The sequence below is a fragment of the Tenrec ecaudatus genome, chromosome 7, assembly GCF_050624435.1.
Source record: "Tenrec ecaudatus isolate mTenEca1 chromosome 7, mTenEca1.hap1, whole genome shotgun sequence".
Lineage (NCBI taxonomy): Eukaryota > Metazoa > Chordata > Mammalia > Afrosoricida > Tenrecidae > Tenrec > Tenrec ecaudatus.
The window spans coordinates 89,206,839-89,233,943 of record NC_134536.1 but is presented as its reverse complement, the minus strand read 5'-3'; the positions used below and the strand labels follow the sequence as shown (position 1 = coordinate 89,233,943).

General features: G+C 40.5%; 2 pseudogenes; one reads left to right on the top strand and one right to left on the bottom strand.

Moving 5' to 3' along the window:
• The first annotated feature begins 16,842 nt into the window (after nt 1–16,842).
• On the top strand, nt 16,843–17,283 carry LOC142452847 (histone H2A.Z pseudogene; annotated as a pseudogene).
• Nucleotides 17,284–22,268: 4,985 nt separating this feature from the next.
• LOC142452422 (chromobox protein homolog 3 pseudogene) lies at nt 22,269–22,795 on the bottom strand (annotated as a pseudogene).
• Between the last annotated feature and the right edge of the window lie 4,310 nt (nt 22,796–27,105).

Sequence of the window (27,105 nt, the reverse complement as noted above, 5' to 3'; positions counted from 1 at the left end):
TCTTACTCATGCAAAGGGAGGGGGAGGGTATGAAGGCTGGTCCCTAGAGACTGTCCTTTTGTCCTGCTGACAGAGCCCATGATTGAGTACAGGGGTTAGAGAAACAGCCGAGAATTCTTCGCGTTTGACCAGCATCATAGCAGTGTTCCATGCTTCCCATGCCGCAGACGTGGATTGCTCTCTCAAACGCCTGCATCAATTTCTCTGGTTCTCTGAGGAGAACCTAAGCTTCTTCTACTTGTTCGCTTTGCTCTCGGTACACATCTTCATACTTCCCTATCCGTTTGACTGCTACCGCTGTGCATCTCTGACCTTAGAAGACTGAGTTCCAGTTAGAGGAAGGGGGGCGGGTTTGGAATGAAAGAAAGGTGGAAGGAGAGAGCAAGGGAGGCAGAAAAGAAGAAGTCAAAGAAGGCAGGGGGGAGGGGCATATGGGATGCTTTTTATATGAAGAAGTTCAATGCAGAGACAAGGCCGAGAGTGCAATGTAGGGACGTCATCTTTGTTTGTGTGCTTATAAAATTCACGCCAACAACGAGACTCAGCTATAGAAGACTTTAAAACGTTGTGTCTATTTTGTTTGCCTCTACAGGCCCAGTCTTAACCCATCCCGTGAGGCCTGAGGGACTGGTCCACCTTGAACGGGTTCCCTTCCCCTTCTGGTTGGATCTGACCCTGGGTTGCTCTAGCAGATTGAAGGGCAGGAGGCAAAATGAGGCCACTTGTTTCTTTCTTGAAGTCTCTTCCTCTGGGGGATCTTTGATTGCTTATAAACCCCAACTAACCATAGTTACTCTAATGTGACCACTACTCCCTCCTCCCTTGTTCCTTTAAGTTGAGACGGTACCCTTTCCCTACTACTTCTAATCCAGGACTGCACCATCCCTTGTTGATTTTCCTACCCCTTGCCCATGTGTTTTTAAATAGTATTTTGATTATCTTTTACTCAATTTTCCTGCTCAAGTTTCCTGATGGAATCTTGAATGATACAGCTAGACACATCTGTAATTCTCTATCCTCAGCTGTTCTTTAACATAACAGAACAATTTGAGTGAGTGTATTAATTATATTAGATAGATATTCACATAAAGATTCTTCTCGGTGACGTATAACAAAAATCATAAATGATTCAGAAATAAAGGTTTAAATCTCAAGAAATAGTCCAATACATTTGAAAAAAATTTTTACTCATTCAATAGAATTTGGAATGAGCTTATAGTTTAATATAAGAATAAAGTCAAAAATACTCAGGAACATAGCTTTTTTCTATAAAAAGTTTTGGTGCCTGCCTCCCCCGACTCACACAGATATAAGTACTCTCTATGTGCAGCCTGAAGCTTAGCTCTGCCGAGTTTTTTATTTAATGATGTTTATATGCAGCAGTAAAGAAGGTACCGGTTCTCCTCTTGAGGTCTAGAGGTGGTTGTGTTGTCAGAAGATGACTATCTAGTCATCCTGGAACAGGTCCACATGCTCACTGAAATCCCTCCATCCTAGAGACTGAGGGACTATCTCATTTATTAATGTGATTGTGTATCATCTCCCCCACTGGAGCTGGAGCCCTGCTCTGGCTCTGACACCATGGATTGGGACCCTCCAGCCAAGGGTTTGCCAGCTCACTTCCCCTGGGGATTGAAACCTGATCTCTGAGTTCACTGCACTGTGCTCTAAGAATGGCTCAACTGCTACCATCTTTTCAGAATTGATTCTGCCAGGGGCACCATGGGGCGCAGTGGCTCCCAGTAGATAGAATGGTTCTGTTTGCATCAGAAATACCTAATGTGTTACCTAAAACTGAACAACTAAAAGGTAGAAGACGCAGGTATCTCACACCACATTTCCCTGCCTCCTTTTAAAGAATTTTGGCACAACTCACTCACTAGCCTGAAGATTCTCTATTTCACAGCACTCTTCGATATCAATGCCAGAGGAGACTGCGCCTAGATTTAACAACTGAAGGAGCAGCGGCTGCTGCTTCAGCACCCCATTTCCACTCAGAACAGCCTGACTCTCCTTGTAAACATTAGGGCTTAGTTTTAGATGTCATAATACCTGTATGACAACCCCACAAAGTTTTAGCATCATCCCAGAGGCTTGCTTAGATGGTCTTTTCTCATAGGAAAACATTCCGTCGTACAAAGAAATCCATTTAGAAAGATGGCTTTTCCTGTAATTCTGATAACAACCTTGAAACCTCATCACATGAATGTTGGCTTTTAAAAGAATCCAATTTCCTTTCTCAACTGATTGCTAGTTTATATAGCCATGAAATTTAATATTCTTACAGCTGAAAATTTTACACTATTATAACCAAGTCTTGTGTGCTCTGAATCGAGCTATCTATCGTACCAAGGATTACTGAGTCTTGTTGCTTTCCTTGCCCGTGTCCTCTAACTTTTCCAGTAAAAATCCTCTAACTTTTCCAGTAAAAGGCTATGAAGTAACACATAATTATCTCTAGCTTTGTGTGCACACTGCTCTTCTACACATAGGACATGCAATCCCAAATGTTCATTGGTGAACTTTATATTGTCATGACTAGAAGCCACTTTCCTGAGATGTTTGTTAGTAAGTTAGAAAAATAAGAAATGCCTTTGTCCCTACTTGATACTTGCTTTCATACAAGGAACTCAGAAGATATGGGTGTGGGAAGGAAATTAGATAATGCCTGACTATCATATAGAACAGCGCTTGGGGTCTTAAAGCCTTCTTTTCAAATAAGCAGCCATTTAAGTGAGATGGCGACTATGTCCACATGGAAGAAGCACAACAACGCCCATGACCCAAGGACTGTAAATTATATAATCCAAATCGAAAAAAGGAATAGTGTCAGAGTCTAAATTGTGAGAATCTGATTTGAAGAAGGCTGTGGAAGCCCAAAATACATTGTGAATTCTACACAAAAAACGAGCCTCCGATGATTTTCCCCTACCTGTAATCAAGGGAAGGGAATGAACTGGCGACCAAACAGAGAGTGCTGGAGAGAGGACTGTAGGAGATCAAAATGATAAACCTGTCTTGAACAGGTAAAACCTTGTCACTTGTTCCCCCTCTGACACATGTTGGGTCTGATCTGGTTTTCAACATTTTCTGCGTGTGTGTTTGTTTCATATTGAAGTTTATCTCGGATGTATTTTGTCATTGTGGGTATACCTCTTGAATTTATGTTATATGTTTTTCTGGGTTTTGGTATATGGATCCCAAGGTTGATGAGACTATAATGACAACAAGCAGAATAAAGGTCCCTGGAGGGAGACAGTGGGGGAGGGGAGGGGATGGAGGGAAGGTGCTGTCAAGGAGTTCAAGAAGGAAGAAACTGCGCTGCAAGTGATTTGGGTACTGATTGTACAATACTGCTCGATAGGACTGAACGATGGAATGATAAAAGATCTGTCTTTGTTCCCAATAAAATGGTTTTTTTAAATAAAGGTCTTTGTGAAGGTTACATTTCTTCAAAAGTGTAGATGGGGAGTCCCCTGGTACCATCAACTTCCTCCTCTCCGTGTCCTTCGCTGTTTAGAAGTGCAGCCTGCTTTTTTGTACGCACCTCTCTAGGTCTTTTCAGTGTGGACAAAGGCAATGTTATTAAACACAGAGATTACACTGGGAATGCTGGTTGCTCTACAAACAAGCCCCACAGATTTAATACTTTATATTTAATAGAAGCTTACTTTTTGATCCCTAACTTTCAAAATAGACGTATCATTAGAATTCAGATTTGCCTGAGCCCCAAACCCAGTGATCCTTCCTTCTGCTCCTCTGTCATATTTAACATATTCAAGGTGTCCAGGCAAATTTGCCCCAATCAGTTGGAAGGGTAAATTGATTAGAGGACAGTGCCCAGTGAAGGATTATCCAGGGTTTTTGATCTTTTCCCACTCAGGACTCCTTTTTACCTGAGAATTTTGCGACCTGGGCAAATACTGCCAGAAACACCTTGGATTCGTTATACATTTGATTTTGAGTTAATTTTTAGTCATTGTGCATTGAGAAACACTTTAGTGTTGCCAAGTTTTTTGTGAGTGCCCACATTAGGCTACACAACTCCATATGGAGTTGCAATCCGCAATTTAAGAGGCTTTGATCTAGACCAATTCTACAATGGTATGCTTCACTTCTGTTTACATACCATCGGATGGAATTCCGTTATATAATTAAAAAGGAGTCACGGAATACAGGCTAGCCGTAGGTTCAGGGAGAAGAGAAAATCCATGTGGTGAACCTACAAGTAGCCTTCCTAGTGGTGTGGGGTTCCGCGTTGGGCTGAGATCCATTTGGTTGACAGTTGGAAGCGACCAGCAACTCCGTGGGAGAAGGACTGGGCTTTCTCCTCCCGTAAACTGTTAACAATCTCAGAAATCCCTGTGAGTCGAGCATTGACTCGACAGCAGTGAGTGTGGTTTTGACTTTAACCCTACAATCTCCGACCCTGTGTCAGATAGACCTTGGTTCAAATCCTAGCTCTTTAGTATATATTTTTTGTAACTTTCTATGCCTCGGGTTTCTTACTTATTAAGAGACAACAAAACCTACCTCAGATAGTCTTGTTAAACTTAAGTGGAATAACAAAAATAACAGTAGACGACATTGTTAGTTGAAACTGAACGGTTCAGATGCATTTTGCTTTGTGGTTACTTAGATTTACATAACTGTGGATTTTGCTGTGTCCCTAGCAAGCTGTGTGATATTCAGATGCCTTCTGTGATATTTTGAAATTTCATCAATACTCTATAAATACACACACGCTGATAACATAAGGGAGCATTAAATATATATTTTTTAAAATGGGGATTATCTTTTAATGACCTAACCTATTTTTAAATTGTACCTATCCAAATTTTATTTTTTAAAGTTAATTTTTTTCTAGGGAATCATACTTGGCTTGGTGAACTGATATAATTTGAAGAAAATGAAAAATACAGTTTATTCAACTACAATATTTGCTTTGAAATCTTGTAACCATAATAATGGGATAAACATTTAAAATTCTCATCAAAGGCCACAGGATTGTTAATCCACAGTGTATCCAGGATATCCAAGATTCAGAAAAGCATTTTGCCAATTCAAAATCTGAAGTTACTCCTTAACCCAAATTTCAGCGTAAGAAAGATCAGGATGATGTTTTAATTGGTTTTGTGAGTCCATATATTTACCTCCTTTTGCTTTCCCAAGATATTTTTTATTCTTTGCATTTCTGTATCTCTGATCCATTTTTTAAAATGCTGGCAGCATTGGGATTTCTTCCAGAACTGAACTCACCCCCTTCCCTGGGAATGCTGTCCAGTTGCTAATTTCACTACCGGAACTGTGTCCCTTCGCATTCTGGCCTATTTCCATGCATGCCTCCACTGGAAAAAAAAAGGGGGGGGGGTGTCTGACAGTTCTGTGGATAATGGCAAACATATGCAGGCAATACTATGCAACTTTTTAGAGCCAGAAAGCATCAGTAAATATTTCAATTGTTGGTACAAAAAAAACCAGTGTAAGAAACTTTGTTAAGCATAGAACCCAAAGAAGACTACACATTAATGATTTTAATGCACAGCAAGGCTCTTTGTGTGTGTGTGCTTTCTTTTTAAAAAGTTGACTAATTAAAAATGAAAGTCAGACTATTATGACAACCTAATCCCAAACTTTAAAACTTCAGGGAAAAAGGGTGAGCTGAGGGGGGGGAAGAGAACATTTCAACTTGTTTGTTTTGGATACCACTTCCATTTCAAGTTCGGCCTTTTGATTCTTTAAGTGTACAAGAGAACTTTGACTTCCCTTAGCACACGAGGGACAAATTACAGATTGTGATGTCATTGCCTTGAGGACTTCTCATACCACCAAGTCAACCATCACACTGCCAATGTCAGGAAGACAGAAAAAGGGGGGAGGGAAAAGACCAGTATCTTCACATGATCATCAGGAGTTATTTCTGTTTGAGCCATTGGTTTAAAATTGATTTATAAATCCTACTGTAATTTAAGAAAACTATCAAAATATCTACAACCCTTCTGCTGTTTGTTGTACTGTGAGCATTTATATGCCACTGCGATGCTGAAAGCTGTGTCACCATGGTTTTACACGTCAGCACTATCACCCATGTGCATGGCTTTCAGTTGAGATTCTGGGCAAAAGCAGACTAGGAAAAAGGCCTGAGAATCTACCTCTGAACACAACAGACTTCCCACTATCGTGGATTCAGAGGAACCACCTAGGTCCACAGTGGTTCTCAGCCTTCCAAATGCTGCGACCCTTTAATCTAGTTCCTCATGTTTCGGTGACCCCAATCATAAAATTATTGAAATTAGTTTCGTAGCTACTCCATAACTGCAATTTTTGCCACTGTTATGAATCATAATGTAAATATATGAGATGCAGGATGTATTTTCATTGCTACAAACTTAATATAATCAAAGCATAGCGATTAACCACAAAATCAGTATGTAGCTATATATTGTGAAATATTTATTTCTAATTTCAAATAATTGAAATTTTGTCTTGAGGCATGGTGTAGCATGGGTAACAGTCTTCATGGCAGGTACTTGGTTCCTAAGATCATCAGAAATATGTATTTTCCAATGGTTTTAGGAGACTCCTATTAAAGGGTTGTTGGACCCCCCTAAGAGGTCGTGATCTACTGCTTGAGAACCGCTGCCCTAGGTGAACGGCACCACATCAATGGACCCAGACACACTAATGACAATTACAATGATGTAGAGGGGCAACATTTTATTCTGTTTTGTATGGGGTTGTCATGAGCTGAAACTGACTTGATCACAATTTATAATAACAACATTTTAAAATAAAAAAATTACAGCTCTATCAGTCAACCTGTGGGTCTAGCCATATTATCAATCAAATAACAACATTCCTATGTAATGTGAAAAAGGGGTACACTGAAGAATGCTCTCATGGATTGAATTGTGTTTTCCCAAACATACGTTAGAGCCCAAATGCCTGGTACCTGTAAATGTAACCTTATTTAGAATAGGGTCGTTGAAGATGTCATCAGCTAGCATGAGGTCACATTGAGGAGAGCTGATCTTAACCCTGTCCGAGTGCTGTTGTATACGAGAGAAGAAGCAGGCTGAGAAACAGTGGGCAAATAGCCGTGGCATAATGGAGTTTTACTGCCAAGGAGTGCCTAGCATGACCAGAACCTGGCAGAGACTAGAATGAATTTCCTTTCGTTCCGTGGCTCCCAGCCTTCCTAATGTCACAACCCTTCATACAGTTCCTCATCTTGTGGTGACCCCAACCATAAAATTACTTTCCTTGCTACGTCATCACTGTCATTTTGCTACTGTGATGAATTGGGCGACCCTGTGAAAGGGTCATTTGACTCTCAAAGGAGTGGCGACCCACAGGCTGAGGATGACTGCGTTAGAGGCTTGGGAGAGACTATGGCCCTGACGACACCCTGAATTTGTTATACTAGTCTCCGCTACCACAGATGATACATTTCTTTGTATATAATTCACCTAATTTGTGGTATTTTGTAGGGGTCTCCCTCTAAAGACCCCAACTCACTGTCATTGCATCAATTGTGATTCATAGCAGGCCTACAGGACAGCGTGGGGTAGAATTTCCATTGTGGGTTTCCAAGACTGCAATTCTTTACGTGATCAGAACGTTACATCTTTCTCCTGCAGAGCAGCTGGTCAAAGGAAACTTAAAACAAATAATATGGATTATCTTGTTGGCGGAATAGCTTTAATCCTTCTAATTGATCTACTACTTTATATTGCATTTTATTGATTGCCGAGAGACACTTCTCATCCCCATATACTGAAAGTGATAATCCACCAGGATTATTGACTAAGGTGACAAATTGATACAGATGTTCCCAGCCTCCTGCCTACTTCTCCAGTCAGTACAGTTTAACACTGAGCTGCTCTTTCATCTGCAAACCATTCAATGGTCCTGATGCCTGCTCTGTTTCTTGTGCTTTGATTAGGATTCCTACCAATCTATATTACATGCTCAGTTATAAAACGTCTCTGGAAGCCATCTTTCTACTGATGAACTGCCTGGTGCATGGGAACCAAAAGCCCATCGGTCAGCGGCGTAGCACTTAGCACGGGGCCGCCATCGTGTCAGAATGCAAAGGCTGTCCGGATGTACATAGAGAGAGCTCTATACAAGGGTGTAAGTGAAGCAAAAGCAACAGGACTATCTGAATCCTATTTAAATCAGCTAGTTACTTCTAGTGGAAGATAAGCTCCCAAATAAATAGAAGACCTCACCACTGTCCAATATGGAGTTATATCAGTCTCTCCATTTTGTCACTATTACTATAGGAGATGTAATAGCTCTTGGTTGTGTGCGTGCTCCCGTGAGTGCATGGGTGAGTGTGGAGTGAGCGTGCAGGGCTGTCCTGGCCTTTTCAGATGTTAAGCGGGAACCTTGGCATCTACCAACTGGATGTCAGTAGCACCTCCAAATGTGACAACCAGATTGGGGCAAGAGGGTGGCCAAAATTGGCATCTTGGGCCCCATCAGAATAATAAATCAGTATGTTGGTCCATGTGGGAGTGCACCTACTCATAGCCCATCAATTCAGTTATTTATGTACTACATCTCTCTAGAGATACAGATATTTAGATTTTTAAAGCTCACTGTGAAGCAGCCCTTCAGGACAGAGCAGAATGGCCCCTTTGTGCTTCTGAGACTGTAACTCTTTATGGGTGCAGAAAGCTGCATCTTGCTCCCTCATTGATAGAGACAGATATAAACAGTTCTCCAAGCACTTTCGCAGACATAATCCGGAGTGATTCTCTCAACCATCCTGAGTTGTAAGATGGACAGGTTTTCAGTTGACTGTCATTTCAGAGTCAAGAAGGGTAATTTTCAGAGAGTTGAAGTGGTCTCTTCTAGATAGATGATACAAGGAGTGGCTGGATCAAATGCAAGGTCTTTTTCTACGCTTCCTCTTTTAAAAATGAAGGGTAAGTGACAGGTCGCATATGCTTATGCTTAAAAACATCTAGTTATGTATCCCAGGAGCAGAGAAAGATAACGCTTCCCTTCTTTGTAGTGTTGACTGAGATGACCCAGAGATGGTGAGCTCCATGTGGTTCATGCTGAATATTTATCAGTTGAGCTCTGGCTGTAAGCTCTTACTAACCAGGAGCAAATAAAATACCATTTCTTTCTCTCCCCTCTAACATCCAGACCTTGGGTCTGCTTCGAAGGAACAGATCATTTCCTCCTCTGTGATGATGCTTTAAACAACTGATTGAACTCTTTTAGCTGCCACTGCCACTGATCCTGTTGTTTTGTTTTTTACATCACCAGATTCTGATCAAAGGGTTCACAAAAACTAGAAATACAAAGAGCAGAGCATGCTGTGCGTCGGCTGCTAGTCAAGAACTGATTAAACAAACGCCAGGGTTTATCACAGAACTGGGACTACCCACGTCAGCAGTTTCAGATACGGCAAGCCCTTAAACAATCCCAAATCCTTTTTATTATCCTTTATAAAAACGTAGCTGGAGATACACTAGATTCATAGGCTCTCTTTGAGACAGAAAACAACCAAGCGAAGCACACACATAATGCCAGATCAAGCACTGTTTCTTAAAAGTACATGTGTAGCAAAGATGCATGGCAAAAATCAGAGATGAACTAGGTTTTTTTATGAGTTCTGGGACGCTGATATTTGTGTCACACGCTACCATGGCACTCAGTGTCATGTGATCTCATTTGGAGATATTTTAAGATTAAAATGTTATTTTTAGACAACTAATGCAGTTCTTAAAATGCGACAATATAGAGAAGAAACTAGAAACGTTAATAATCATCACTTCTAAGTATGAATACTGCTAATATTGAGATATTTTGTTCTAATACATTAGGGTGTTGGAAGAGATACAACCAGCATGTTCCTTCATAGGAAGGATAGTAAGACATCTTTTCAGGAGGGATCGGTTCCTGGAGAAGGACATCATGCTCGACAAAGTAAAGGTCAACAAAAAGGCCCTTAGTGAGTTGGGCTGACAAAGGCTCTACACAACAATGGGCTCAACCCTGCCAGGGCTGAGAGGAGGATGTGCAACAGGATGTATAGGAGTCAGAACTGACTTGATGGTACCTAGAAGCAACAATAACATTATATGTTTTGTATATGTGCATTTAATTTGAAACACATAAAATGACATAATGTGTAAGCTGTGGTGTACAATGATAAGATGACCCTTCTAAACCCACCACTCAACTAGGAATTAGAGAGTTATCAGTAACTTACACCATTTTCTCTCTTCCTCCTTCTCTTCCTGTGTCCTTGCTTCAATACTCAAGTCACAATTCCAGCGGTGCTTCTATTCCAGTGCTTTAGTCAATTTCATCTCCGTAGCAAACATTTGGCAATGTTGATGACATTTTTTGTTTGTCACAGCTATGAATGTCCTTCTTGCATTTTAATTTTATTCTAGTTATAGTTTGCTTAACAATTAGTTTTGTGACATTGGTATGATTTCCTAAATAGTATATCATTTTTCTGGGTTTGGAGATTTATAAAAATGAAATAATGCCACATACAACATTCTGTAATACTATTTATGTTGTTGAAAACTGGCGTTTTCATTTTCAAAAGTAAACGTTTGATCTTGCAGAATTCTATCTTGTGATCGCTCACGTTGTTTTCATCACCAAGGGGCCGTGGTTTGTAACTCCTAATTCTTGACCTGAGCCCTCCTAGGGCAGCTTTTAAAGAACTCAAGGGCTGACACGAAATTGGGCAATGTCACTCCACTGACTTCGCAGCAGGAGAAAGATGTGACACTGCCTCCTCGAGGCCTCACAACCTTAACAACACCGTGGGGCAATTTTGCTTGACAGCAATGGGTTTAGTTTTGAATCCTTCCACTTCATTTCTGTCCTTTGCATTCCGGTCACCAGCAATTATCAATGCATCTTAAGTTGCGTGTTTGACCAATTTCAGATTGCCGGAGTTGGCAAAAACCTTCAGTTTCTTCATCTTTGGCGTTAGTGTACGATGTGTAAATTTGAATAATATTCTTAATAACTGGTCTTCCTTTTAGGCAAATGGATATTACCTTATCATCACTAATGATGTTTTATTCCAGTATAACTCTTTAAATGTTTTTTGACAATGAGTGCAATATTTAACCATTTCAATAAGTCATTTCTAACATATCATTGACTGATTCAAAATGGCAATACCAGTCTATTTCAGCTCATTGATGCCTACAATATGAGTCTTTATGCATTTCATTTGGACAACTTCCAGTTTTCCTGGATTTATATTTTATAAATTCCATGTTCCAATTTTTGATGGATATTTGGATCTAGTTCTTTTTCATTTTGGATCATGACACCTCAGCCAACGAAGTTTCACAGCAGCCTGCTCTCCTTTGCGGACTCATCTCTTCCTAAGTGGCAGTCTGAGTCCCTTTCCATCTGAGAGGCTCATCTGGATCTACTATGACTCAAAAGGTGTCCACTAGCCTAGTTCTAAAGTAGACCACCACGCTCTTATTCTTTATATGTTTAAGACTGGAAACCCCATTGAACGAAGAAAGGACCATAAATGTGTCTGCTGATATTTGGAATACCCGTGGCATTGCTTACCGCATCACAACAACATGCAGGTCACCACAGTATGACAAACTGACAGATTAGTAATGGTTTACCACCTGAGAAGGTACTAAATGATAAATCACCGTGGTCTTAAATTTCCTGAATTACTAGCAAGGGAAAGCATTGTTCTATATTTGTTTTCCGTCTATATTTTTTAATTGAGAATCTTACTTTTCTCTGAAGGTTTTTAAGATTCTCAGTCTTAATTGTTGGATGAAACCATATTTCCCATTGGTTTTTGACATTTCCTTTAGTGTATAATACCTTCTTCTTTATTAGAGTCTGTTACAAAGTTATCCATTTTGTTTCATTGATCTGTCAATTCTTTGCCAATACCATATGGTTTTAATAGACAGAGTTCTACATTACATTTTACTATATGGTAGTGCAAGCCTGACTTTAATATTCCCTTTGTTCAAGATTTTTCAAGTCATTTCATCCTTCTTTTTATGAACTTGTTGAATGTTAGAATCATTTTTAAGCCAAAAGGAAACTAAAATGTTGACTTGTAAACAAGTATTTTTACATGTAAGATTCATTCTTCTTATTCAGAAACTTTTTAATGTTTAAATCTTTCTGTTTATTTTTGTTGTTTACTTTAGAAAAGTCACACTTTCTGTTATTTTTTCTAGTTATTGAATTTTTAAGTTACTATTGTGAATAAAACTTTTATAACTCCTTTTTGTTCCTACAAAGAAAGGTTATTTTGGATCTTTGGCTGGTACTTAATCACTTTATTGAACTGTCTTTCTGATTTAAAATTTTTACTTCTTTAGTCTTAAAACAAATAATATTATATGCCCATAATATTTTTCTCTTCTTGTACATTTATTTCCCATTCTTGTTTTATTGAATTGGCCAGAACTTGTGGGTCAATATTAAAAATAGTTACAGAGAGTGGAATCTTATTTGGGCATGCTGCTATTGTTATGCCTGTTCTTGGAAGGTAGTGTTTCACTAGTAATTATGTTATTTAAAAAATTATTTTATTGGGGGCTCATACAACTGGTAAGTGTGTTATAAACTATAGGTTTAGTGCAGATACTTCTTTAAAAATAATAATTTTAGTATTTCTAGTCTATCTCCACTTTCCCAATCAGAGCTGGCTCAAAAACATTATTAATAACCTTTTAACACATATATTACTGGTATATTTTAAGAATTAAATGTATCCACAACTCTACAAAGTGTCATGTAAGAGAGACTATTTGACATGTGTGACACAAGCAGGTATTGTGTATGTTCAACCCATTAAAAGATAGATTGCTTTGAAAACTACTTGCAAAATCTGCACCCTTTACTTTTCTCGCATTTTTCCTCAACATGTCTTGGAGACTTTTTTATATTGACCTTGGAGAAGTCAGTTTTCAGTCCCTTTCCCAACACCCTATGCTTCCTAGCTCCTTGACTAGATTGCACTTATGTAAACTGATCCTACATACTCATGATTTTAAAAATGCCCAGCCACAAATAATATGATGTGAAAGTTCAGAGCAAGTAAAAAAACCAAAAGCTGATAAAGAATTCTATAACTATTTCATTTGGAAGGTTTTCAATATATCTGGTTAATGTAATACATTTACCCATTAACTTCCATTGTGACAATAAGATAAAATACAAGATCAGCTTTTTCTGGTCTCTGTACTTCTTAGTAAAGCTTCATCACATGCAGTATTATTCTTGTCTGTAATTCTTATTCATCCTAAACTGAGTTGCAGAAAGAAAAAATTGCTTGCATTGTCTTTAATAATACATTAGTAAAACGTTGATGCCTGTAATCACCTCTTCACTTAATAATTATTTGGGGGAAAAGAAATAATCTTTATTTGCAACACTTTCCCTCATAAACTTCATTTTCTGTCCGCGAATAACCACCTAACTTAAACAAGAAAATAAATTTCTATCATGGAAATTCACTACATCAGATAACTTTATTCAATTTCTTTGCAGTTTTGAAGATGCCACCTATGGCTGTTCATAAATCTTAAAGTTTCAACAACTTCAGATCATGAAAAGATGCTTAAATTTTAAATGTCATTTGACATTTTCACTTTTAATTTTAACAAATGACATTTCAGAATTTCTACTTATTTATAATCTTTTCCCTGTGATTCCCCCAAAACATCCATGTTTATTTATTTCTTGTTTTCAGTCCCTGTCCTTGTTTCTGTCTCTCCCTCTGTCTCTTGCATATGTGCGTGCATGCGCACACACGAACATCTTTGTTCTTTTTCGGAGATGTCTCCCTCGCGGTGCTCCTGTGTGCAGTAGAAGGAAATACTTCTAGGTTCCACACCGTTGTCCCCAGCATTGCTGTAGTTGAGCCCATTGTTGTACCCACTGTGTAGACCAAGTGTGTTGAGAGTCTTCCTCTTTCTTGCTGACCCTCTGCCAAGCAGGACGTCCTTCTCAAGTGACTGACTTGTCCCCTCTGGCGAGATGGCCCAAATCCATTAAATTAAGTCTCAGTGTTCTGCGGTCTAAGGATATTTCTATCGGCTTTCTTTCAAAACGGCTTTGTTTGGCAGCCTCTGGCGTAGTCAATATTCTGTATGCACACAATAATCCAAATGTGGCAAGTCGCCTTTGCCCATCGTCCTGCACTTGCACTTTATGAGGTGACTGAACATACCATGTCTTGATTCAGGCACACCTTAGCCCCTAAAGTGACATCTTTGAAGAGCATATAGTCACTGTGAGTGTGAATCAACACAATGACTTTGAGTGTGCGTCTGTGCGTTTGTGTGTGAGTGCTCTTCAGCAGATTTGCGAATGCAGTATTTCACTTGCATTCTTGACAGCTGCTCCTATGGACTTGGATTGTGACTCCAACTAAAATAAAATGCTTGGAAGCGTCAATCTTTTCTCTGGTTTACATGATGCTGCTTATTCGCGCAGGTACGATGCCTTGTTTTCTTTAGGTTGAATTGTAATCCATGCTATGGCCGTGTCTTTGATCTTCATTCCTGTTTCAAGTCCTCTTCACTTTCAGCAAGCAAAGCTATGCCACCTTCATATTGCAGATTATTGCTTTGCCCTTCCTCAAACCCAGTGTCTGATTTTCCAAGGTGCTTTTTTGAATGTGAAACACATAGCATGTGACCTGTTGTGTAGCAGAAACCTGATGTGAGCAATCTTTTTACATATTATTTCTCTAGTTAACACATCCTTGTTCCCTAGTGACATTTAGGTAAACAAAGGTGATCATTGTTGTCCTAAACTATAAAAACTAACTCCTGCTCTTTCAAGAGCTGGGGCAACTCCAATCTAAGAACAATGAGTTGGTGCAGCCTCAGGACACACTTGCCCTCCTAAAGAGATCCCTGAAGACCTGGCTGCTTTCGCAAAGTGAGGAAACCAGATGGAACTTGGTTATCAGAAAGAATAGCATCTGGGGTCCTCCAGGCTTGTCTTAAAGCAAGCAGCCATCTAAGAGAGGTGTCAACTAAGGATTGTGAATAATAAAATCCAAATCCAAAGGAGGAAATGAGATTGGAGTTTCAATTATGAGCACTCTCTTTGCAGATAGCCATGAATGATTGTGGAAGCCGGAAATCCATTTGCAGGGTCCCCACATGGATACGTTTCTGATGACTCCCCTCTGACCACAATCCGGCGATGTGAGGTGCCTTGCTATCAGACAGAGTGCGTTGTAAGTCAATTGCGGTAGAGCTACTTAGGAGGAAATGTAAGCCCTGGCCATTTGACCTCCACTTTGACCATTTCAAAGTCATAGTTTCCAATTTTCTCTGCTTTCTTTGCAATGGAGGTTTTTCCTCCATTTTGTCCAGTCATTGTTGCTAGGATTTTTTTGGTGTTGTTTGCTTCCTGATTGTGTTTTGTGTGATTTTCTTTATATGAAATCTGCGTAGGTGACGCTAGAGACACAGTAGCTGGATTTGGAATGACCCAGAGGAAGAGCAGGAGAATTTTAGGGGGCAAAGGGGAGCTAATAACAATGAGTATGAGAAGAAAATGTTCTGAAATGGATGGCGGTGGGGATTGCATAGCTCTTAATATAATCAAATTGTATAGTATGTGAATTCTATACCAATACAACTATTTAATAAAAATAGCGCACCAACATAATCATCAAATGAATAACTGGTTACAAACTTGCTTACACACTACTTACTGCATTTATCCTCTTTTCGCTTGTGTTAAATGAATTGATGACTGTAAGATGTCTTCTTGGGAAATTTGGACCTGTCCGTTACGCTTTAAGCCTCATATGCATATGCCAGCTGGACACCGAATAAGGAAGACCAAAGGAGTGTCGATGGATTTGAAATACAGTGACGAGGAAGAAACTGAAAGTGCCATGGACTGACAGAACAACAAACAAATCTGTCTGGGAAGAAGTACAGCCAGAATGCTCCTTAGAGGCAAGGATGGCAAGATCTCATGGCACTTACTTCAGACATGTTATCAGGACAAGTTATCAGACATCACACTTGGTAAAATAGAGGGGCTGCTAGCAGAGAGGAAGCCCCATAACAAGATGATTGTCATAACATTTAGTTATGGCGACCCTGGTTTTTTCACAGCCCTTCTGACTTCCCTCTTTCCTTTCCTGATTTTAGCTCTACCAGCCTTCATCTAACTGACTCACATGCAGAGGCAAGCCCACAAGCAGGACTTCTGGGGAAAATTGCACTTAGTAATAAAAAATAAATTATAACTACTATTCCATAAGTAAACATTATGTACCTAAAACTTCATTTTCGTTATCTCTAGCTCTCTCCAGACACTGTACTAAATCTTATAATACATGACCCCAATATAACCTAACAACTATCACATAGCATAGGTACTGTTAAATCATTATATACATTAATGTTGAAACTCAAAGTTTAATAATTTTCCCCAGTTATAACTAGGAGATTCACAGATCCATGGCTCAAACCCAGAACTGCTGATTTCAGGGTCTCAACCTTTTTCAAAACACCATTCGACATTGCTTGGATCTATCCTTGTCCTCCCATGGATGAGTGAAGCCACAGAACAGAGCCCAGTAGAGTCAGGTGTGTCTAATATGCCACTTTGTGTTGTTCACCGAACCAGTCCTGTTTCTTATGAACCATAGGCCTTGAGAAAATATCAAGATTAAGTTTTGGAAAAATTGGCCTTGAATCTTGTCTCCATCACTTGCCAACCATGTGCTCTGTAGAAAAAAAAAAAACACATCTCTAGAATGTTGATCTGGCAGTTTGAATCGCGGTGCGACGGAGTAGCTGTGGAGAGTTTGCTAGGTGTTGGACTAGCCCTTTCTCTGCCTTGCTTGTTTGAGATTCAGCGGGATTCGAAATGGCTGGCGGTAAGGCTGGGAAGGACTCCGGAAAGGCCAAGACAAAGGCGGTTTCCCGCTCACAGAGAGCCGGCTTGCAGTTCCCAGTGGGCCGTATTCATCGACACCTGAAATCTAGGATGACCAGCCATGGACGTGTGGGCGCGACTGCCGCTGTGTCCAGCGCTGCCATCCTGGAGTACCTCACCGCAGAGGTAATTGAACTGGCAGGGAATGCATCAAAAGACTTGAAGGTAAAGCGCATAAACCCTCATCACTTGCAACTTGCTATTCGAGGCGATGAAGAGTTGGACTCGCTCATCAAGGCGACCATTGCCGGTGGTGGTGTCATTCCACACATCCACAAATCTCTGACTGGGAAGAAAGGACAGCAGAAGACTGTCTAAAGGATGCCTGGATTCCTTACCATCTCAGGACTCTGAATACTTTAACAGCTGTCCAGTGTGGGTGATTCCAGTGGACTGTATCTCTGCGAAAAAACACAATTTTGCCTTTTTGTAATTCTATTTGAGCAAGTTGGGAGTTTAATTAACTTCCCAACCAACCAAATTTCTGCATTCGAGTCTTAACCATATTTAAGTGTTACTGTGGCTTCAAAGAAGCTATTGATTCTGAAGTAGTGGGTTTTGATCGAGTTGACTGTTTTTAAAAAACTGTTTGGGTTTTAATTGTGATGCAGAAGTTATAGTAACAAACATTTGGTTTTGTACAGACATTATTTCCACTCTGGTGGATAAGCTCAGTAAAGGTCATATCCCTCCCCCCCCCCCAAAAAAAAAAAAGAATGTTGATCTATAAAAGGACTGTGTGAGTAGGGCCCATTTGATTAGCAATTGGGGGTTGGGAGTTGGTCTCATGTTACATAGCAAAGCCAGGGAAGTCCCAGAAGAAGACGAAAGAGCAGCAATACTCTCCCTAGCCAGCCGGGCTGTCGCCCTAGACATGGGTTTGTTGCTCAGCCCGTCAGCTGGAGAAGCTGGTGACAACACCTGGCTTATTGTGAGGGCTCAGCAGGTAAACAAATACAACACAGCACTGTAGCTGGCACATTTGAGGCACTAATGTTCAAGTTTATATGAGAGCTCGATGGCTTTGATTAGTGACACTGAACAGCACTGGTTCGCAATCTGTAGTGAGTTTCAAGACTCTCTGGAGGGCTTGCTAAAGCACAGACTACTGGACCCCAGCCCCAGAATGTCTGATTAAGTCTGTCTGTAGGGTGGGGTTCGAGAGTCTTCTTTTGTAACAAGTTTTCAGGTGATGCTGATATTGTTAACCTGGGGAGGACACTTGTAGAAACCAGAAGAAACAAGAGAAAGCACATGGTCAGATATAATGGATTATTGATAATCAAATATCTTTAGACTGGACATGGAAGTGTGTGTGTGTGTGGAGAGAGAGAAAGAGAGAGAGAGAGAGAGAGAGAGAGAGAGAGAGAGAGAGAGAGAGAGAGAGAGAGAGAGAGAATGATGTCCCAGGGATAGTCATTAGGACTGAGAGTCATACATGAGTGTCAGAAATATTTTGATAAAATGAATCAGCCTATGTTCCCAAACCAGGCATTAAATTGCTCTTCAGATGTCCCATTTACAAAATGGAGATGAAAATACAACCCATAAACAAGGAGTGAAATTAATGTAGCTGAATAAACGCAAGCTCTCTCTCATGCCCTCTCAAAACATGCTTAGGTGCTCTTAAACCTAATTCTGAAATGCAGATCGTCCCTGCTGAAGCCAGGGCTTCCGCCCTTTTGAAGGTGAGCAAGCTCCCTGCCAACTCTATTGAAACGCGTGCCCTGCTCTTCTTCCAAAAATGCTTCTACCATTTCCTTTGGAAGGAAATCCAACTTGTTGGCCACCAGATCCCGGGTTGTGCCTGGAGCCGTGTGAAAGGTTTTGCACATTAAAGGCAAAACTGGAGAACGTAGACTTTTTGACAGCTTTGTGAAGTGTGAAAAAAAATCATATTTCTCTGGCACAGTTTTATGAGGTTTTTTCGTCTTGAGCAAGAGGGAAGCGTTGCCTATGAAAATGGAAAAGGGTCATGCAATTGATCTCAGCATTGGCAGCCCTACTCGGGATTCAATGAATTCTGAAGCTGCTTGAACATTTTTACAGAATGCTCGGTCTTCCTGTGCAACTGAAAGGGTGTCTTTCTTTGGCCGAGAGCTCCAGCCCTTTTCCTCTGCCCGCCTTCACTCTCTCACCAGCAGCAGATAGGCTCCGCGAAAGCCGGGTTCCAGGGATCTACATAAAATACTGCTGAAAAAGGGTAACTGGCCATGACTAATTACTATGCAGGGCAAATTATTTGCAAGGATTCTTCCATAAATCACTATCGTCATGCAAAAAGATTATTTGGCTAGACTGTAAAAACATAAATTAGGGTCTGGTGGATGCTCTTGAAAAATAAATAAGCAAACACAAACACTGGGCCTACAAGTCTAGTGTAAGGAATCGAAAAAGAGGGTGGGAAAATACAATTCGGGGGGGGGGGCAGCGAGCCTCGGGGTGCTCACCTGCACCGTACACTAGCTTCACAGGTCACAGCTCTTTGCAAGTTGTACTTTTGCTGTGATTTCTCTTCTTTTAAGTCCACGAACATCCTCTTTTTAACACAAGGCAGTTTTGTCCTCCTCTATATGGCTTTTTTTAATTTTTATTTTTTGTCTTAAACGTTTTATTAGGGGCTCATACAACTCTTATCACAGTCCATACATATACATACATCAATTGTATAAAGCACATCTGTACATTCTTTGCCCTAATCATTTTCTTTTCTTTCTTTTTTTTTTCCTTTTCTTTTTTTACATTTTATTAGGCTTTTTACTTAGAGAGTTCAGAATTAAAAGACAGGGAGGTCTTGAAGAAAAATAATAATATCTCTTGAAATTAAAACCAAAAAACCAAAGCCACTGCTATCAAAAATCAATTCTAGGTGACCATAAAAAGCATTCGTGTTTAAAAAAAATCATGAGCTAGTGAAAGAAAAACAAAGTATTTGAAGGCATACAAATTATTTTGATTTTGAAATCACTGAAAACTCTAAAATATTATCTTCTCTGAAGCAATTTGAAGGTATAATATGGTCGTGGCATAATCCCTGGCTTTGTGCAAAATCTAGCTCTGTTCTATTGTTTGGGGAAGCAATAATGTATTGCTAGATTATTCTCTTACTGCGTCTTAATAGCCTTTGAAGAGCTCAAAGAATATGCTAATGATGCCTTAAGCCAATCCTTCATAAATATATTGGTGAATAGTTTTATCATCCCCATTAGAATAGCTTGCATAGCAGGGTGGCACCTGTTGAAATTATGTGGTGCTTTGCATAACTATTCATAATCATTCAACCATTTAGGAGGCTAAATCATAACATATTGCTAGTGTGGTTCTAGTTCATTCATGCTCAGGTTTACTCCAATGAAATGTCTTTAAAGATACATCTATGAGCCGCAGGTGGCTGCTGATGAGTCCTATTTCTTATTCATGTACTTAGGCTTGTTAAGGTGTCTTCAGATGGGTCCAATGAAAGCCGTGGCTCCTGAGAGGAACTGCATATGTACAGCAGAGAGGTCCGTCTAGAAGGCAGTAGTGGCTGGTGCTGAGGTTTCACAGGGTCAACTTGGTTGATTTGGTGGGCATATTAACGCTGTCGCTGGTTTTAGGCACTGTCACGTTGGTTCCAACTCTTGGTGGCTCTGTGCACACAGAAGGAAACCCTGTTGGCTCCTGCACCAGCATCACAACTGTTTTATTTGAGAATCCAAAATTCCTCTTCAAATGATGTATTCCTTCTGCAAACAAATAAAAATCAAGTCTCACTCACTATTTATTGACTGCCACCTAGGATAAGACCTTCAAAATGCAGAATGTATGTCAGGTGAAAACCTGACAGAGAAAGAAAATTCAAATATTATCCACTAAAAATATCCACAGCAAAGTGGTCAGACTGCAGCCTGTAAAAGACAGACAACTTTTTTTTAATATAAATCTATTTATTGACCAATGTCCACCAGTTTTTATAATAAACAATTTTCAATTGGATTAACATTCTGATAACTAAACTTTTATTTTTCCTGGCTTTGGTTTACCTAGAGTACCCTAAATACTGAGCAGTTTGACCCTACATGTAACAAATGGATTTGAAGAAAAAAGCAAACCAGGCAGGTCAGTAGCTGAGATGACAAGTCTGCTCACCTGTGTATGCCTGCAGGTCCTAAATGGGCGACACCTCTAAGCAGCTTATTCGATTTGCACCACCGAGGAGGTCTCCAGACGGTCCATGAGGCATGAACTTTTAGTGATATAACACAGAGATCCCAACTTTCTGTATAAATATAGTTCTCTAAAAGGAACAAATGTGAACTGAACCCTGAAGCCATAGCAGTATGAGACTAGGTTTCGGTTTTGGGTGTGGAGGTTTGGAGCAGCGGTAAGATTTTTTTTTTTCACTAAGGGGATTTTGCAAATAAAGTATCATTTATATGATTCCATAGGTATGGATTTTTATAGATTTTAAAAGTTATTTAATTTATTACTGGATTATTTATTTGATTTGAAAGCTTATTGCTTATAAGTTCCCCCTTATGCCCTCCCCCCATTTTGCTTGTGGTGATCTATTTCTTGAGTTGCTCAGAAGGATAACAATCCTGTAACTACAGGGAGATACCCACGGTTGTCAAACGTCATTTTTGTTTAGAATAGTTTTGGTTTGGATGAATGCAAAATAAATTGTACATTCTTCTTTATGCATACATACACAAATATGCATACACACAAATATGAAACCCATGTTTGATGAATCTATAGGGACAGCAAGTAGAATCAAGGTTGCAGGGGGTGGGTTGGGGGTACAGCGGTCGGGGTGGTTGGGTGGGTAAAGGAAGACAATGTCAAGGAGTCCAGGAAGCATAAAAATGTTTGGAAACTGATTGTGGTAACAATTGTACAATACTGCTCGACATGATTGAACTATGGAATGAGACATGTATTAACTCTTAATTAAAATAAATGAATAAAAATAGCAACAAGGAACAAAAAATCCCAGAATGTCCTTAGACATACATTATGGGTTAAAAAACCTCTGGTTAAGTAATGACTAAGTAGAATTTCCCAGTATTGAGAAAAGTTATCTTCAAATTGAGAGGAAATAATATATAATGGTATCAAATGTATTTTTCTTATAAATGAAGCAATTCCAGAAAGCTTTATTTGTTCGAAGTACCCAGTGATATTGATGTAACAAGGACAAAATAACTCCAACAACTCCCCTAATATTATTTCAAATAATTATATCAAATTTAATTCCCATTAGAATGTAGTTATTCTTTACACTAATAGTTCAAAACAAAACAAAGTTCCCAAGACCCAAATTATTTATATATAAATGCAAACAATGATTGAGCTTCATTTTCTGGACAAGAATGCCAAGTTAGTCTCTTTCCATAGCACACAATTACAATTTGAGGACACTTCGCGTTTGCTTCTTTTGCCAGCACAAGTCTGCCTCATCTGACTGTGGGAAACATAACTGCCCACTGCATTCTGTGGCCTGTGACTCATGCAGGGTCCACACCTCTGGCCACGCCCCTTAGTTTGTCAGCAGCGTCTGTTTGCTTCTTTGGTTTGCTGTCATCAGATTCACTGTCAGAGAAAGATTTTATTTTGGTATCATCTTTTTCTTTACCAGCTTTTTGAGAATTGAGAAACGCTTCAATCAATTCCAGACCATCTAACTTTACTTCAGGTTCCCAAGTACTATCAGCATCTGTAAATCCTTTCCATTTGGGGAAATATATCACCTTCCCAGTCCCAAGATGCCAGTCCAGTTCTTCTTCTACCACAAATTCTTCAGGGGCAGCCTCTTCGACGCGTACTCTTCCCATGCTGTCTCTTGCCCGTGTTCTGCTATGTAGTTGTATTGGAGGCCGCTGTGTTTGAAACTGCAGACTTGAGCTGTTATTCACCCCCTCTGAGCTGCTCTGGGTGGTGGGTCCTGAGTGCCTCCAGCTGAAGCCACTCTGAGGAAGGGGACGCTGGAGAACTGCCACCGCGTACTTTTGAAATCTGGAAACACAGGCAATTCTGTCAAGGTCTGTTTCTCATTGCATATGCATAAAACACCCAGACCCAAACCAAACCCACTGCTCTCGCATCAGTTCTGGCTCATAGTGACCCTTAATTCATCAGATTCCAACAACTTTTTGCCATTGAGTCGAGTCTGCCTCACAGGGAGGCTAAAAGGGCAGGGTAGAACTGTCCTGTGCGTTTCTGAAACTTTAAATCCTTCTGGAACTAGAAAGCCCCTTCTTTCTCTTGTGGAACGACTTGTGATTTAGAACTGTGCCTCTTTCAGTTAGCAGCCCAATGCCTAGCCACTCTGCCCACCGGGGCGCCTGCCATATGCGCACCTTCCCTATGTGAATCTCTACAGAAGCGGGCAGCCTCCTCTTTCTCCCGCAGCTTGTCTGTTCCAACTGCCCACCATTCAGCTAGCAGCCTACACGCTTAGTCCACTGGGCCAGCAAGTAAAGGGACTATAACGTACCTAGGAATGATTATGTTTCTTTTTAAGTTATGAAAAATATAAGTGAAATCTCCACAGCGTACAAATAGCCAGCTCATGGTAATCTGAATTCTCGTTCTTCGTTTACATTTTCACTAGCACTTCAGTTTTGCCCATAGTGATATAAAAACTTTGGACTTGGGCTGTTGCAAGCCTCCACAGCCGGGCGTCCAAGCCTGGAGCTGCCTCTAGTTGCTGCCGTAACAGGAAGACGGGAGCGCAAGCGCTGCTGGTAGTTAAAAGAATAGTTCACTGTTGAAGAGTTTGACTCAACATTTGAAGTTTACACAATTATATTTTCCTCTAAGAATTTAATTGGCCTGGTTTATGACTTGGTGCCAGCCCCAGCAGGCTGATTTCACAAGCAGGGTCATTACTGAGACCCAACCCACATCAGCAGGCATCTTAGTCCTGCCAGTTCATTTCCCTCCAGAGGGGCTCCGCGTCCCCAAGAACCCCGAGGGCCCTTCATGTTTACCCAGCTTAGTCTTTACCTCCAACATCGCTGCTTTTAATGTCCAACACCCCCAACCCACAGAACTACCCCCAAAGATCAAGGAAGCCAAAAGAGACGAATTGGGGGAGGCAATTAAATGGCAAATCTCGCGATGAGGAAAGTGGCGAGATGACTCATTGAGAAGTGAGGGGAGACACTGACCTTTCCATGGGTCTGCATTTTATCTCTTATCTTTTCGACTTCCTCCAAGAGGTGAGGTGTGTGCTGTGTGTGCACATGTGCATATGTGTGTCTGTGTGTTTGCTGGCAGAGATCTGGTTATGGGAAGAAAGGAAGGAAATTGTGAAAGCGTAGCATAGAGGTAGAAAAATAAAATCTGCCTCTAGGATTTTCAGGGGACAGTGAGGGCCCTTGCTCCACATTTCATGTGTATTTGCTACAAGGAGAAAACAAGACAAACAACAACTGTCCCCAAACGTCACTTTAAACATCCCACGTGCACTGAAACTCAAGAACCCTGAGGAATATGTCTTCACTAACCCATGTGTACTGCCAGGTTATTTTCTTATCTTTTCACAGTAACTTGATGTTGCTCTTGTGTACCATTGAGTAGATTCCAACTCACAGTGACCCCAAGTGACAGACGAGAGCTGTCCCACATGTCACGTGTAATCTTTATGGAAGCAGATTGCAGGGTCTTCTTTTTTTTACATCACTTTATTGGGGGCTCATACAACTCTTATCACAACCCATACATACACCAATTGGGTCAAGCACATAGGTACATATGTTGCCATCAGCATTCTCAAAACACCTGTTTTCTACTTAAGCCCTCGGTATCAGCTCATTTTTCCCCTCTATCCCCACTCCCCATCCCCCATGAACCATTGATAATTTATAAATTATTATTATTTTGTCATAGCTCACACCATCCGATGTCTCCCCTCACCCACTTCTCCGCTGTCCATCCCCCAGGGAGGAGGTTATATGTTGATCCGTGTAATCGGTTCCCCCTTTCTCCCTCACCTTCCCTCCACCCTCCCGATATCACCACTCTCACCACTGGTCCTGAGGGGCTCATCTGTCCTGGATTGGGTCTTTCTTCTGATGAGCCAATTGGTGGGTTCAATTTTGCAACCTTCCAGAGTAGCCAAGAGCTTCGCTGTTTGGACGCAGCCCGAGGGCTCTTTGTACAGAGTTAGGCATCAGGGCCTTATTAGTTTGATCATTCATTCCACAAGCATGTTGAACAAGACTGTGTGCCAAGGACTCTGATGGTGCTGGAATGCAGGGAGGAATTAAACTTAGCCTATAACCATGCCGTGCAAGGAAGCTTAGGTCTGTATAGGTCATTTCGGGACATTTCAGTTCACGTGGACAGAGAATGGAGCACTGCCTGGCTTGGAGGATGGGGGAATTGGGGGGCATTAGAGCTGGGCACTGGGCAGCAGTGAGGGGTGGTTTCCAGATATCCAGTCTACCTAGTGTACTGTCTAGTCGATTTTGACTCTCGGCCACCCTGTATGTAGAGAGAATTGCTCCCCGGGGTTTCCAAAGTTGTAAATCTGTTGGAAGCACAATGTTTAATCTTTCTTCCAAGGAGCAGTTGGTGGGTTCTGATAGGTGTCCTTGACCTTAGCAAGCCAATGTGAAGCCCCCACTATGCCATCAGGGCTCCCTGAAACAGAGAGGGACTGTACAAAGGTACTATGTAATTTCAAAATTAAAAAGGCAGTTAGAAAGGGAGAGACCTGGCCCTGAATGATGAGTTAAGTACTGCATACATAGAAACACACCCACACACACACACAAGTCCATTCCTACTGTGTCAATAATGACTTGTAATGACTTTACTGGGCAGAGTAGAACTGACCTGTGAGGCAGCAGACTGCCACGTCTTTCTCCTGTGGATCAGCTAGTGGGTTCTAGCTTTCTTGATTAACCACTGTGCTACAAGGTGTCTTCACACACAGAAACAGTTAACTCTAAATCCTTCCATAAGTTGCTATGACTTTTAGGTTTAAGATGATTTCTCCTACATTTTTAATTCTAGAAAGAGACTGAAAATTTTTTAAATGAAAAAGTAGTTTTATTGTCATATAATACATGACAATTTAGACAGTTCAATTGTGTTGAGGAATTATGCCACCATCACAATCAATTTCGTATTTTCTCATGCTCATTGTTTGCTCCCTCTTCCCCCACCTCCTCGGCCATGCCCCTAGGTATTTATTATTGTTATTTTTTTAGGAGACAGCTTATTGATTTCATTACTTCTTTCCATAACACTAATTAGTCTTTCTAGCTTTGTTTACCCTGCACCCCCACAACCCACCATCACTGTATCCCTCAGAAACCTTATTTTCCTTGCTGTCTCTGTAGGTTCATCAATCCTGGGTTTCGTTAGCTGAAAAACAGAAAAACCTCTAACAAAAATTCAAGAGGGTCACCCCCAATGAGGAAATACATCTGAGATAAACCCCAATATGAAGAAAAGAAAAACCAAAAAAATACAGAAAATTTTGAAAATCACCTCTGGCCCAACATGAATCAGAGGGAAGATCAACTGACAAGGTTTGAACCACTCAAATGCAAATGTTTTAAAGCCGATGTGAGTGTGGGTCACCCTAAAAATGAGATCAGTACCCACAATCCCCTTGGGTACTGTTTCTGAGAAGTAAATTTCAAAGAAAATTCTCCTTCTGCCAAGTCTATATTTTAGATGTGGATTATTTCACTGACTTGAGTAAACTTGGATACAGACACCTCTGTTGTATGTGGGTGTTTAAAATAATTTTTTTAAAGATAAATGATTTCTTTACACTGTTGACACCAATTATAGTGACCTGTTAGATCAGGAAATATATATATTCATTTTACTGTGGGCTCTTATAACAATCCATACATCAATTATATCAAGGACATTTGTAGATATGCTGCCATCATTTTCCAAACATTTTCTTTTTACTTGAGCCCTTGGTATCAGCTCCTCTTTTTTCCCTCCCGTCCCCACCTCCCACCCTCATGAACCTTGATAAAATTATTATTTCCACATCTTACACCATCCGCTGTCTCCCTTCACCCATGTTCTGTTGTTTGTCCCCCTCAGGGTGGGGGGGATTAATACATTGATCTTTTTTATCGGTTCCCCCTTTCCCCCCCTTTTACCCCCACCTTCATGGTATCG